General features: G+C 35.2%; 1 non-coding gene across 1 annotated transcript; it reads right to left on the bottom strand.

Annotated features, from left to right (window-relative positions):
* Positions 1-431: 431 nt before the first annotated feature.
* On the bottom strand, positions 432-538 carry LOC130034042 (U6 spliceosomal RNA). The gene has a single exon (XR_008794043.1). It is a non-coding gene; the product is annotated as a U6 spliceosomal RNA (small nuclear RNA).
* Between the last annotated feature and the right edge of the window lie 14,347 nt (positions 539-14,885).

Below are 14,885 nucleotides of genomic sequence, written 5' to 3'. Positions count from 1 at the left end.
AATCCTTCTAGGTTTATTACTAAAATATTAAAAATCCAAATCCGTGTGACCACTATTGTGGCCACACAACAACATATGCTCTTCATAATCAACATTAGAAAACAAATTTACTAATGATGTCTTTGTGGCAGGTCTGAATGTTGGGAAAACTTCCAAATAACAATGGTGGTTCTTTTGTCGTAATATTGAATGTGATCAACATAGAGAGAGAGAGAGAGAGAGAGAGAGAGAGAGAGAGAGAGAGAGAGAGAGTAAAGTGGAAATCTGTCACACAGGTGGGGGGTGGGTGGGAGGGAAGGTATATTGGGGTTCTTGGTGGTGGAAAATGTGTACTGGTGAATGGACAGGTGTTTGATCATTGTGTGACCAACATAGATTTGAACTGAAAGTCTTTGTTACTGTTCTCACGGTGATTCAACAAATTAAAAAATATATATATGGAACGCTTCACGAATTTGTGTGTCATCTTTGCGCATGGACCATGCTAATCTTCTCTGTGTCGTTCCAATTTTAGTACACGTGCAGCCAAAGCAAGCACCAAAATTAATTCTTTAAGAAAAAAATACTATTTAGTTTACCAATGGAAATAGAAAAACTCAAAATGTGCAATGAATCTAGTAACTAGAAGAACTGACCTTAACCTCTAGTGCCATCTGCTCTTTGTGTGCTTTTTTTATGTGTTTAGTTTATTCAAAATAACACAAACATAGATTTAGTAAGAGCCCTTGTGATTAATCTTTCACATTTTTTGACAATTTTCAAGAAACCATGGATGGTATACCATCTTTTTTTCTTTCACCAACTTAATTTATTACTTGTTTTTCAATAATTATGGAGAAAAGTAGTTAAGAGGATCATAAGCTCTAAAAGGAAACTATATCCACACTGTGACAAAATAATTATAAAGACACGTATTTTAGAAGAGCAAGGATTGATGATATAAGACTATGTCTCCGAGTAATTTTGCCTTTTTTCAGAATGGCTTATGAGTATCGCAATGTATATATCTTTTTTAGTTCTTTCACATACCATAATACATTTTATATGCATTGAAGCTGTTTCAAGTATAAATACCTTTCAATTTTATAAACAAAAATATTTTATGAATACATCAGTCATTTAATAAAGGATCATCATTTGTTTTTTCGCAGGTCACTATTACTATTATTGTTATATTATTATTATATGTCTAATAAGATTTGTGTAAAGGTTTTAGTGCAAGCATAATTTTTATTTGGTTTGGTCAAATGCCCAAGACTAGGTAGTATTAACAATACAAAAGTGTGCATTTAACTTTATGAAACTGTTTATGAGTATGATTGGCCATTTTGCATTTCCTTCAACAATTTGTGTTACTAACTGAAATTTTTTTAATTATCATCCTTCCCACTTTTCATAATATATGCATTTGTTTTCATTTTCCTGATGACTAGTTTAGAAGGAATGTGCTTTCATATTACTGCAATCTGTATATATCTTTTGCCAAGGTGTATGTTTAAAAGTTTTGCCCATTTTTATTTAATTTTTTATTAATTCACTTTGAATTGCAAAGTTATTCTTGATTGAGCTTCAGGCATATGGTGTCCCAACAGTAATCCTTTTACCAGTGTTCAATTCCTTTCACCAATGTACCCAGTTATTGTCCCTCCCTCTCAGCCTCCCTGCCCTCCCCCAATCACACACACTTTTAGTTAAATACCGTGGTTTACAGAGACCATGCATGTCACTTTATCCTTTCAGCACCTAGTCCTGGTCCAGAGGTAAGTGACCACTTATTTATATAATTCCTATAATTGTTGTAATGGTCACCTCCCTGACCTTCACCTACACATCCCAGTGTCAAATTTCAAGTAAGGACTGGTTCTCTTTTTTTCATTTTAATTGTCATTGGACTTTAGTTATCCCCGACTCTGTATCTTAATATCCCATATATGAGAAAGATTATTCCCTCTCTCTCATTCATTTCATATAGCATAATACTCTTCAGATCCATCCATGTGTCAGCAAATTTCACAACTTGATCTTTTCTTATGGCTGAGCATTATTCCACTTTTTACCACCATGTGTACCATATGTACCTTTGTGTACCATAACATATTTAATCAGTTACCTGTTTTGGGGGGTTGTTTCCAGATTTTGGCTATTGTGAAGAGCACAGCAATGAGTACAGGAGTTCAATATTTTTTCTGCATTCTTGTTTTGGGTCCCTAGGAATAGAACTGCTGAGTTGAGTTGTATGGAAGCTCAATTCCTAATTTTTTGAGAACAGTCCTTATTGTCTTTCAAAGGGTTGGACCAATCAACCTTCTCACCAGCAGTATATGAAGGGTCTATATTTCCCCCACATTCATGCCAACACTGATTGTTGTTCTTTTTGATGAGCACCAGTCTATTTAGTGTGAGGTGATATCTCAGTAATGCTTCACATTTCCCTGATGATTAGTGATATAGAGTATTTTATATGCTTTTTATCATTTGTATTTCCTTTGTAAGTTCCTGTTCATCTATATGACCCATGTTTTAATGGAGTGGGTGTTTTTTTTCTTTGTTTTTTTTGAAAATTCTACCAGTTCTTTTTATGTTTGGATGTTAGTGCTTTATTGGATGAACAATGGACAAGTAATTTCTCCAGCTCTGAAATGCTTTGTTGTCTTCATACTCTAGCCATCATTTCCTTTGAGTTGTAGAAGCTTCTTAATTAATTATATGTTCATTTGTTACTACAGGCTTCCATTTAATTGGTCACAGATATTTTTTCCTTAAGATGCCTCTCCTACTTTGGACAAACTGGCAGGCTACCGAATGTAACCTGTCCACACAGCAGAGCCTGGCAAACTCCCTGTGGCGTACCCAATATGCCAAATACCAGTAACAATGATGTGTATCATTCTCCTAACTCTGAAAGAACCTTGAATTTGGCACTTTTTGAAAAATCTCAGGGCTAGGATGAAGGAGACATTACTGGGGCCTGCTCAAGGCAACCGACGAATAACAGGATGGTCATGATCGTGATCGTGAAGATGCCTCTAGTTTTAGTATCGTTCTGAATATAATTTTCCTCTATATACCTTATGAATCTTTTCACCTAGTTTAAATACTATGTTCATATATATGTATATACATGTATATACATATATACACAACTTCAAATATAATGTATATGCATATATATATACTTATACACACATGTATATGCACCATATTTAACATGATACTTTTGTTGCTGTATATTTTTGGAGGGGGTAGTCTTCTGGTGTGTGTTCTATTTTCATCAATTTGACAATAACTTTTGAAAAGATTCTATTTAAATCTTGGTGAAGTTCAGATTGTCAAATGATTTCCATTATAGCCCATGCTTTTAGTGCAATAGCACTGAACATTGGAGGAATCCAATATTGAAAATGCATTCATTTTCCTTGTATAAATGTTTAATTTTAATTAACTTGAGTTATGATTGAGATTTTTTATACTGCCATCAATGTTTAAATTTTTCAGCAATATTTTAAAGGCATATTCATTTTGTCATGTATTCTTAAATCTACTTTTGGTTTTCTGTTCTGATCTGTATATATATGCTCCCTAGTAACACAGTGCCTTAGTTAATGAAGTTTTAAAGTAATACTTGAAATTTGGTAGTGCATGTGCTGAATTTTTACTCTTTAAATTTCTAGTTCAAAAAACTCTATCTTAGAAGGTGTAATGGAGGTGGGATTTGGTGTTGGACTGTTGCATTCCTGTGACAAATCATGAACAACTTTGTAAACCAGTGTCTGTATAAAGTATAAGTGGAAAACTGGAAAAAAATAATTAGTAGCTAGAGAAAAATCCTCCATCTAGGTACATTAAGATCTAACTGTTGAGAAAAGTAAACAGAAAAAAAACCCAAAACTTAAGCACGATCAAGATAATTGGGAGCATATCTGCTGGAAGGAATATGTACAGATGAAAATGCACTACCTGCCAGAAAGAATTGTCTAAAAGTCACTAGTGCAAAATCTAACATTTTGAAAGAGGTGGCTTTTACTTCAGTTTAAAAGATGCTTAAGAAAGTAGACATAGTATAAGAAATTTTTAAAAAATGAAACAAGATAGAAAAGGTAGAAATTTGAGTTTATGTAAGTGAAAATGATTCCTGGAAATGGAGAATACTTAAATGAACCAAAAGCATATTTAATAATTTATTTTAGCAATTTAAAATGTTATTGACTATTTAAACTATCTCTACATATGACATATGTGGGATACACTTTATTCACATCACTCCACAAAGATAGAATGAGAGATAGTACAGTGTATATGGTGCTTGTCTTGTATGCACCCAGGTTCAATCTTGTGCACCACATGTGGTTCCCTGAATACCTCCATGAGTGATCCCTGAGCAAGGAGTAAGGCATATTCTGTGACCAAAAAACTGACCAAAAAACTGAAAAATAAATAAGTTTTATACTAAACATGTATGGTAAGTACTTTTTGAAGTATCCATATTAAAAAATATTTTATATAAGCTACATGTTCACTACAAAAAGTAAAATGTAGATATATCTAATAAGCCAATCATATAGAAAAATCAGAATTGTTATGTTCAATTTTTGTATCATCTGTCAACTTTTGTAACATTTTATACAGAAAAGATAAAAAGTCCAGGTAACATAAGTTGAAAACTAATTAGATCCTTGCAAATGACAGTTGTATTACTTCCGTGATTATTGCATAGAAATTAAAATCCAGATAGGGCGTTCGCCTTACACGCGGCCAACATGGCCAACCCAAGTTCGATTCCTCCGCCCCTCTCAGAGAGCCTGGCAAGCTACCGAGAGTATTCGATATGCCAGACACAGTAACAACAAAGTCTCCAATGGAGACGTTACTGGGCCCACTCGAGCAAATCGACGATCAACGGGAGGGCCTTTACCATTGTCAAGTATTACTTTTAGAAAACAACTCAATGTTATCTACTCACAAAAACAAGTTTAAGATGCACACACCTTAACATTGAATAAGAAAAACACATAGACATCATCATTTCATTCAATAGTGCTCAAGCAACTAATTAAGATTTATCATTATTACTGTTTGAATGCACTATAAAATATCAAAGAGGATCAATTAAGTATTTCATACTCTAAGTTTTCTCCTAGTGTTTTCCTATTGAAAAATGTTAATATGATAATATATAAAACTGCCTCTTGTGGACTATACAGGTAATACAGTGCTATAGGATACTCAATCACCCATTCTCAAACAACTCAGCTAGCTGTAGTTAAAGCATCTACTTGTTTTGTCCTTTGTTTGATGAGGCACTGTAATAAAATAACGGTGAATATATTTCAACCAATAGATGTTAAGGGAAAAAGAACTTCAGTGTTTTAGCTAATCAAAGTCTTGGGGATATAATGATAAAACTTTATTAGCAATGTTTTAAAATAATTAAAACACCTATCTATTTCACTTTTAACATTAAAAACTTTAATAAAAGTGTGAAGTCTTACAATTATCTATCATTGTTTTTATGAATTTTATCTAAAATCTATATTCAGTGGCTGGAGCAGTATTACAGCAGGTAGGGCATTTGCCTTGCATGAGACCAACCCAGATTTGATTCCCAGCATCACATATGGTCCCCTGAGCACCATAATAGTGTAAAGCCTGAAGTAATCCCTGTGCATTGCCAGGTGACCCAATAAAAAGCAAAAACAAAAAACAAAAACAAATAAAATCTATATGTATTTCATTACCTTTTAAAACCATTTGCAAATTTTCTATCAGTTAATAAGCAAATGTCACTAAATTATTAGGGATTTGTATATACTGAACCTAATAGACTATGAATTTTAACCTAATCACTATTTTGAACATCAATACTTTATGACTGATAATATGATAAAATCATCTTACTTATGAGTATCTCAGAAGCTTAGCACTGTAGCACTGTAACACTGTCCTCCCATTGTTCGTTGATTTGCTCTAGCGGGCACCAATAACATCTCCATTGTGAGACTTGTTGTTACTGTTTTTGGCATATCCAATACGCTGTGGGGATCTTGCCAGGCTCTGCCATGCGGGCTGGATACTCTTGGTAGCTTGCTGGGCTCTCAGAAAGGGATGGAGTAATCAAACCTGTGTCAACCACGTGCAAGGCAAACACCCTACCGTCTGTGCTATCGCTCCAGCCCACTCAGAAGTTTAATAGCCAAAACTTTACTCTTAGTCTTTAAACTATATGCTTGCATATGAATATTCAGTGTTAACAAAGACTTGAGAATAAAAGAGGTTTAAACAACATCAGATATATTAAAGTTTGTATTAATTCATGAATATGAAGTTGTGGTTCCCAGGTGAAATGCTGTTAGAAATTTGGTTGTGTATTTAATCTAGATCATCCTTAGTTGGAATCAGAATTAGACATCCAAAGCTCTATCAATTCCCAGAATCTGTAACCTGCCTAGACAACTAATCTAATTGAATTTAATTTGATCACTAGATGATTCTATGTAATTATTAAAATATATATTAAAAAGACAGAAATTACAAAAATGGAGGGAAATGAGCATTTTTACTCTCTGCTGTTCATTTAATTCCCATAAATTTATTTATATTTGCAGTATAATTGATTCTGAAAACTCAAAAAGTCTTTCAAATACTTATTTCATTTATTAGATGAAATGAAAATAAGATCAGTACAGAATTCAGTTCCCAGGATCCCATATGGTCCCCTGAGCACCTCCAGAAATAATTACTGAGTACAAAGCCAGGAGTAACCCCTATGCATAGTCAGGTGTGACCCAAAAAGCCAAAAAAGTTGAAAATTTAGTAAATGGTAAAAATATATGCTGTTTTTATTCTTTGGTAGTCTGATGATTTCCTCAGAGCACTTATGTAGTTTCATGCGAATACCTAATCACTAACGCACTGTATGTTACACTCTCCTATATAAATAATCCATTGGAGTCATTATGGTATTGTGTAAATGCATAATTACAGGCAATTTAAGATGGTTATTTACTTTATAGACTGTAATGGATTTCTTAAGAAGGTATATAATGAAACTATTCATCTCTGATACTGTTAAAGAGCTATGAAAAGAATACATGTTTCTATTTATATGTGTGTACATAATATTCATATCTGAATTCAGCACTTTCATACAAATATTTTGGGCATTGATGAAGCTACATCTCATTTATTTTAAAGATGTATTTTTTGCACTCACACAGACATAGAAATAATTTTTTTAGATAATAACAGGTTTTTAGATTCCTATGTCAACTGAAAAAATTCTATAGGGAAATGTTCTTGTTCCCTTTTCTCTTTATTTCATCTATACCTTTGCCTTTTGGTAGAGAATATTACAAATGGGCAACATGATCCTGCAAGTTAACTGGAGATAATGACTTAATATTTAAGTGGGAAAGGACATAATGCAGGCAAAATCTAGAAGAGGTATCTGAAGCAAAGCAGGGCATAATGAGTTATAGAGTCACAATGAAAGTGTGGTTGCACTGCAGATTTAGAACCTCATCAAACAAAAGACAAGACAAGTAGATGATTTATCCACAACTAGCTGGGTTGTTTGAGGATGGGTGATTGAGTATCCTATAGCACTGTATTACCTGTATAGTCACAAGAGGCAGTTTTCATAGAAAAACTAAAGGATTTATTTTCATAAGATACAGAATTTGCAGCATGGTGGACCCGGGAGGTCAGTAACTATTCTTCTGAGCTAAAGTCCACTAAGACTCACAGCAAAATGTCTCCAAATATAAACAAAGCTTTCTAGTTAAGGATTCAGCCTGAACAGAAACATTGTGTAATAGGTTTTGGAGGAAATGACAAGGGAAATATTCTATACATTCTCAACAGCCACTGCCATGAAAAGTTTTGAATTTAGAGTTATTTCTTTCAGGCCAATAATAGCATTTAAAACCAGACATCGCACATAATAACATGAGGAAGATTAGAAGGGTAATGTATAAAGAGTATAGCACTAATTCTTCAAACCCTGATATTTTCCTTTAGAAAAGGAATATAAGTAAGCTGGCAATTTATAGCAAAAATGGACCACAGATATAATAATTTAAGTAAGTAGATTATTTTTTCCTCAAACTCAATTAAAGTAATATTTAACTGTAAAATTATTCTGGCATTACTAAACTGTGGCCATTAGATATACCAAGTGTAAGCCAGTATTGAACCAAGTAATATTAATGAAGTGAAAATCTGATTTTATATATTTCAGAATGAATAGTGGGAGAACTGAAGATAAAAATAATGGACAATTCTGAAAAATTAAATTGTCATTATTGCAATAAAAAGCTCAGAAATTAAGTGGTAGCTTGTGGAGGGAAATTTAATCTACTAAAAATTTACTTTTGATCCGCCTGTTTTTTACATATCATATACAATAGGATATCTGTGCACTAAATCAGTTTTCTATTGTTTCAGTATCAAATTACTATAAAGTTAGTAGCTTATCCACTGTTTACAAAAGTCAAGATCTGGAAACAAACCAAAAGCCTATTGGCAGAGGACTATAATTGAAAGTTGTAATATATTTAGTGGAAGACTCAACTATAATGAATGGTGGAATGTTGCATTTTACAAGATAAATGGAATGAAATGGTCCCAAGTGAATCAACAAAGCTAAATAACGATGATTTCCCTCATATATGTTATAGAAAGACTCAAAACTAGGGTATGGACAGTGAAAATAAACTTTGCCTAAATGACAGAAATTTATTCTATTATAGTACTGTGTGTCAAAAATCTCAGATGAATCTTATATAGGTATAACTAAGGTATTGGCAGAATTGTTCTTTCTGAAATCTGTTAGAGAACACTGATGTTCATCTCTTTTTCAGTTTTGAGTTTTGTGTATCTTAGCATAGCATCTCCTGTTCTTACTTACATATTAACAATTGATAGCATAGCATCTTCAAATTTCTCTCTGATTTCAACTTCATATCTTCTGATTTGTTGTTTTATTCTTATAAGATTCCTGTGATTGCTGGACACACAAGATAATTCAGAACATTTTCTCATTTTGATATCCCTAACTTGGTTGTATCTGAAAGATCTTTTTTTTCCATTTAAGGAAACACACTCAAAGTTTCTGAAGGGTCAAAAGTGATAGTGCTGCTGCTATGACACTTGCATTGCACTCAGCTGACCAGAGTTCAATCCTTGTCACAGATATGGTCCCCTGAACCCCACCAATAGTCATCTCTGATGATTGCAGAGTCAGGAGAAAGCCCTGAGAATTTCTAGACATGGCCTCAAAACAACAACAAAATTCTAAAAGCTTATTGTGGTCTCTAGATATCATCCTTTCATCTATTTACCCATATTCTAAGAAAAATAATTCACCAATAATAAAAATGTAAACCTTAGTATAAATTTGGAAGATTTTTGTATTAACCCAAAGGAAATTATGGAACACCCTGATGGGCAATGGAGCAGTGCTTCAGGTCTTTGCAAAGACCCAACCTTGCAAAGCAGCCCTGAAGCAAAGTCTCGCAAGAGGGATTATCTGGGTAAAATTGGCAAGAACAGAGTATCTGGCCTTGAGCCTCACTCGACCTCCTAGTCACATGAGCCCAAGACTCAGAAATTGTCACTTAAGCTTAGAAAGTCATCCTAGCTGCAGCAACTAGCCTTGATTGGGATTGGACTGGGGCAAAGCAGAGTAGGAGAGCTGATAGGTCAGTAATACTAAACTTTATGTGATTGGACCATACTCTTTAACTGAAACCTCCTATAAAATATGTGTGTATTTGACAATAAATCGAATAGCCATCAGCTGTTCCCAGAAGGTGTTTCTTCACATGCCCATTATTCCTTCGCCCCACGTCTGCCCAGACCCAGTGTGCAACATGGCCGGGCACATTGCGGGAGAGCTATTCCCCAACAGGAAATGTTTTGCTGTTTTAAAAAACTAAAAATTAAAATAGTTCATCTAGACATCTAGAGGACTGGAGTAATAGTACAGCTGATAGATCACTTGCCTTCTACCACAAGACCCAGGTTTGATAACTGGTACCCCATAAGTAAATTCTGAGCACAGAGTCAGGAGTAAGCCCAGAGAACAGTTGAGTGGGGACCGAAATTTAAAAAGTAAAGTTTAAAATGTTCATCTAGGGGCATGTATATTACAGGGGTAACCATGATTAGATCCCATGAACCACATAGCACCCAAAGCATCACCAGGTATATAGTTTTGGTGCCTCTAAGTATGGTCAAATGTTAGCTTTATTCCCCCTAAGCAACCACTGCTAGAGTCAACTTAGTATAACTCTCAGCACTGTAAAACCTGAGCAAAAACTCATCATTAAGCCCTGTTATTGAATTGTCCAGTCCTGTTGACCATTAAGCATTGAACTGGACTCCACAGTCCCCTGCCCCCAAATAGTTCAGAATAGGTGAATGGATGATTATTAGTAGAGAAAAGGTGTCTTCTTAGCTTAATTGGGTTTCATTGACCACTGTTATAATACAGTTGAAATAAACCTGACTATATATACTAATCACTACTTTCCAAACAGATAAGTTCATGGTTTATTAAGAATAAACTGAGTAATATGTAATAAATACTATGTATATAAGTACTACTTATATACTATATATAAATACTATGTATATAAAAGTATTACATAATAAATACTATGTATCTAAATATTCACTTAGTTAATGTCCTAGGAATATGTTTGCCTGCTTTAGCACTTCTCTTCTAAATATGCTGAGCAAACCAGTGTCTGTGCACTTAAATAGTAGATTCATTATTGACAGTTCAGAGAAAGCATCTGATTAACATTTAGAATATAGAAAAACAAGTGAAAAATAATATTTTGTCTCTACTGTTAGTTGGAGTTTTGTTTTCAGTAGCTGGCACCCTTTCTGTAGCAGTATCTGACATTCTTTTGGGGAAATTCTCTTCACAACACTATATTCAAACTAGGTAGAACAACAAATGAATTGACTCTACCCTACTCTTTCGGGTGTCTAGGAGGTTCTGGAGGTTAGTTGACTACTTATGTCCTATTATCATTCTATTTCAATAGGAGGAAAATGTGATTTGAGCTCAACTGCCTAAATTATTCATATTTTTCTCTCTTCTGCCCCTGACTCTGGCTTATAAGCAAAGAAATTAAGAGCATGCTAACACAAAACAAAACAAAACAAAACAGACAGCAGTTCTGTATCCAAACCAGAAGGGCATTCAGACAGAGCCTATTCTATTTTCCTGTTTGTTTCAAAGATATAAATCTATCCAATTTACTAACAACATTTTTTTAACTTCCATTAGATAGAGTGTAATGTTTGCTATTTAAGACCAAAACATTCTAAATCATAGACTAATTTCAAGGAATTTGTAATTCAATACTAGAGAAATTGAGCATATATAAAGAAAGCACCTATATTTGTTGTGAATCAGGTAAGGGAACAATATTTGAAAAAGAGAATTCAAGCTCAAATTCCTTGTTTTTCTCAGAAATAGAATGATCAGAAAGAGAAGGAAGATTAGTAAAAAAGATTTGAAGGAGGAGTATTTCTCCAACAGAATTCAGGCTGACTTCTGGACATTCCCAACGACACTCAGGCAATTAGGTTGGGCAGTTGAATTCTAGGGTTGGAGGATTTAGAGTTATTCAGATGCTGTCATGCCAGGGATTTACCAGAACAACTCACTGGAGGAAGTGAGGATGTGGTTTTAGGCTTCAAATTCTTGTTTTCTCACCTACAAAGCTTATATCCTTAACCTCTGAACTCTATGAAGAGATTCTCACCAAATAGAAAAATATATCACAATCACGATCATCCTGTTTTTCATTGAGCAGGCACCAGTAACGTCTCCTTCGCCTAGTCCTGAGATTTTAAAATGTCCCATATTCAAGGCTCTTTCAGGGTTAGGAGAATGAGACTCATAAATGTTACTGATATGTGGCATATTGGGTACACCATGGGGAGTTTGTCAGATTCTGTCGTGTGGTCAGGTAACATTGGGTAGCCTGCAAGGTTGTCCAAAGTAAGAATGAGATTAAAAAAAAAATGTCGCACAGCCACGGATGCGGCCCCATGCTTCCGAGAGCTGGGTTTTATAGTCTCTGGGTCTTGGCTGTTGATGGGATTACACGGCGCTCGGGGAAAGTTGGTGGGTGTGACCCCTGCCTACTGGAAGATGGAGGATCTGGGTGGAGGATGGTCAGCCCCAATCCGAGTAGACTTGAAAATCTCAGTCCTGGGACCCGCATGCCTTTGTTCCTCTGCCTGTACCTTCGTGCGTGTGGAGAGTGGTTTCAGCATGGTTGTGGCTGATTCTGGAGGTCTTCGGCTGCTGGAGCTCTGAAACTCAACCTGCCCCCTTCCAAGGGGCCCCGCGAGGACAGCCAGGCACGGGGGCAGGAGACTCTGTGACAAATATAAGAATACAAGAAATACAATAAAAATGTATATAAAATATTATAACAACTACTCTTAAATTGGGGCTGGAGCAATAGCAAAGCAGTTAGGGCGTTTGCTTTGCACACAGCTTCAATTCCTCCAGGTTCGATTCCTCTGTTCATCTTGGATTGCCGGGTAAGCTACTGAGAGTTTCCAACCCACACGGCAGAGCTTGACAGGCTCCCTGTGGTGTATTTGATATCCCAAAAACAGTAACAAATATTCACAATGAAGATGTTACTGTTACCACTGGAGCAAATCAATTAACAACAGGATGACAATGCCACAGTCCTACTCTTATGCAACTTCAATTAACCGTACTTCATATGTTTTGTATTAAAGATGAGAGAAAAATACAGAAAGATTGACATGCTAAAGTTTTGTAACTGATATGTGAAATCACCAAGCTTTGGAAGGTCAAATTTTAATAATTTATTATATCTTTAGAAATTTTGAAGGGCATTCTGACGTAGATCTCTCTCTCTCTATATATATATATATGTATACATATATATATATGTATACATATATCACGATCACGAGCATCCTATTGTTTGTCGATTTCCTCGAGCAGGCACCAGTAACATCTCCTTCTTCCTAGCCCTGATATTTTAAAAGAGCCATTTCAATGCTCTTTCAGGATTAAGAGGATGAGACCCATCATTGTTATTGGTATTTGGCATATTGAATACGACACGGGAAGTTTGCCAGACTCTGCCGTGGAGGCAGGATACTTTTTGTAGCCTCCCAGGTTCTCCAAAGGAAAGATAATTAAGATGTTATCGCTTCTGGGAGCTGGGTTTTATAGTCCCTGCGTCTTGGCCATTGATGGGACCAACCTGGCACCGGTGGCAGCTGGTAGATCTGACACCTACCTACCTGAAGATGAGGGATCTGGATGGAGAAGGTCCAGTCCCAATCCAAGCAGGCTTGGAGATCTCAGCCCCAGGACCCACATGCCTGGGTTCCTCTGTTGGTTCCTTCATGCATGAGGCTTATCCGGACATGTGGAGAGTGGTCTTAGCATGGCTGTGGCTGGTTCTGGAGGTCTTCAGCTGCTGGGGCTCTGCTCAGGTCATGGGAGGGAAACTCAACCTGCCACTCTCCAAGGGGCCTAGGTGAGGACAGCCAGGCGCGGGGGCAGGAGATTGCACTGTTCTCCGGAAGCTGGGTTTTATAATCTCTGCGTCTTGGCCGTTGATGGGACCAACCTGGCTCTGGTGGCAGCTGATGGGTGTGACGCCTACTTACTGGAAGATGGTATATAGTTATATATGTATTATATATATATATAAATATAATCTTGTGCAGGGCCAGGACTGAGAAATACAACTGTAACATGATGTGTGTATTTTCTAATCTCTTTTGCCTCAAACAATCCCATATACAGTATGAGAATAATTAAAGAGAATGCTTAAATATAAAAATTCTAGACCCATTAGTAAAATAAATAGAAATGAATAAAAAAGGCAATATATGCTTAATAGAAATACTCCATAATAGGCATGCAATATCGTGTTGGTTTATTCATAGGTAAGGAAAATTCCTGCTTTCTGGTTACTTAATTTTTAGCTTATTTTACTAAAGATATATGAAAGTGATTATTCACTGTGATGTTTAATTAATTCCAAACTCTTCTCTTCTGGTATTTCTGTATTGGTGTCACTTGAAGGACACTGTGATATTTTTATTTTAATTAAGTCGTGATTCTGTAGCAGTCCTAAACTCGGATTTTCTTGTTCAATTAATCTTGATTTTTCTCCTTAGATGAAATATGTATATACTTTTTAATTTACAAGTCTTACAGTATTTCTTGCTGAAATGCTTTACATACAAATCATCTATATGATTAATTTCTTCTACATTGCATTGTGCATTTATTTTTTTTTTGAGATTTCTATAAAATTCAGTGGAATAAACAACAGTATGTTTTCATGGAATGGTTTTTTTGTTCTTTGCAAAGACTATGGATACAATGAAATTAATTTAACCACTTTAAACAGTTATAATTCCTCAACAGAGTTGATGAGATTCTAAAGTGGACTAAGAAAATTCAGTCAAAAAATGATGCTGGTGAAACTCATCAGTCAAATGTAAGTAAAAAATGAACTCAGACTCCTATCTCACACCATGCACAAAATTCAATTCAAAATTAAGACTCCAGTATCAGACCTGAATTTAAAATTTATATTGAGGAAGACATAGGTAGAACCCTACATCATAATGAAGCTAGAGGTATCTGAAATGACTGCCCAAGCAGATGTCAGAAAAGATAAACAAGTGGAACCAGAGCAAATGAAGAAACTTCTGCACTGCAAAAGAAACAACAAACAATATAAAGACATGTTTAACAAACTGGGAGTAAATATTTTCTCATCTGATTAAGGGATAATCTAAGATATACAAAGCACTTGTAAAACTTAATAAGAAAAAAATCTCCATTATAAAAT

This window comes from Sorex fumeus, unplaced genomic scaffold (genome assembly GCF_029834395.1).
Source record: "Sorex fumeus unplaced genomic scaffold, SorFum_2.1 ptg000055l, whole genome shotgun sequence".
NCBI lineage: Eukaryota > Metazoa > Chordata > Mammalia > Eulipotyphla > Soricidae > Sorex > Sorex fumeus.
This window is presented reverse-complemented; position numbering and strand designations above follow the sequence as displayed.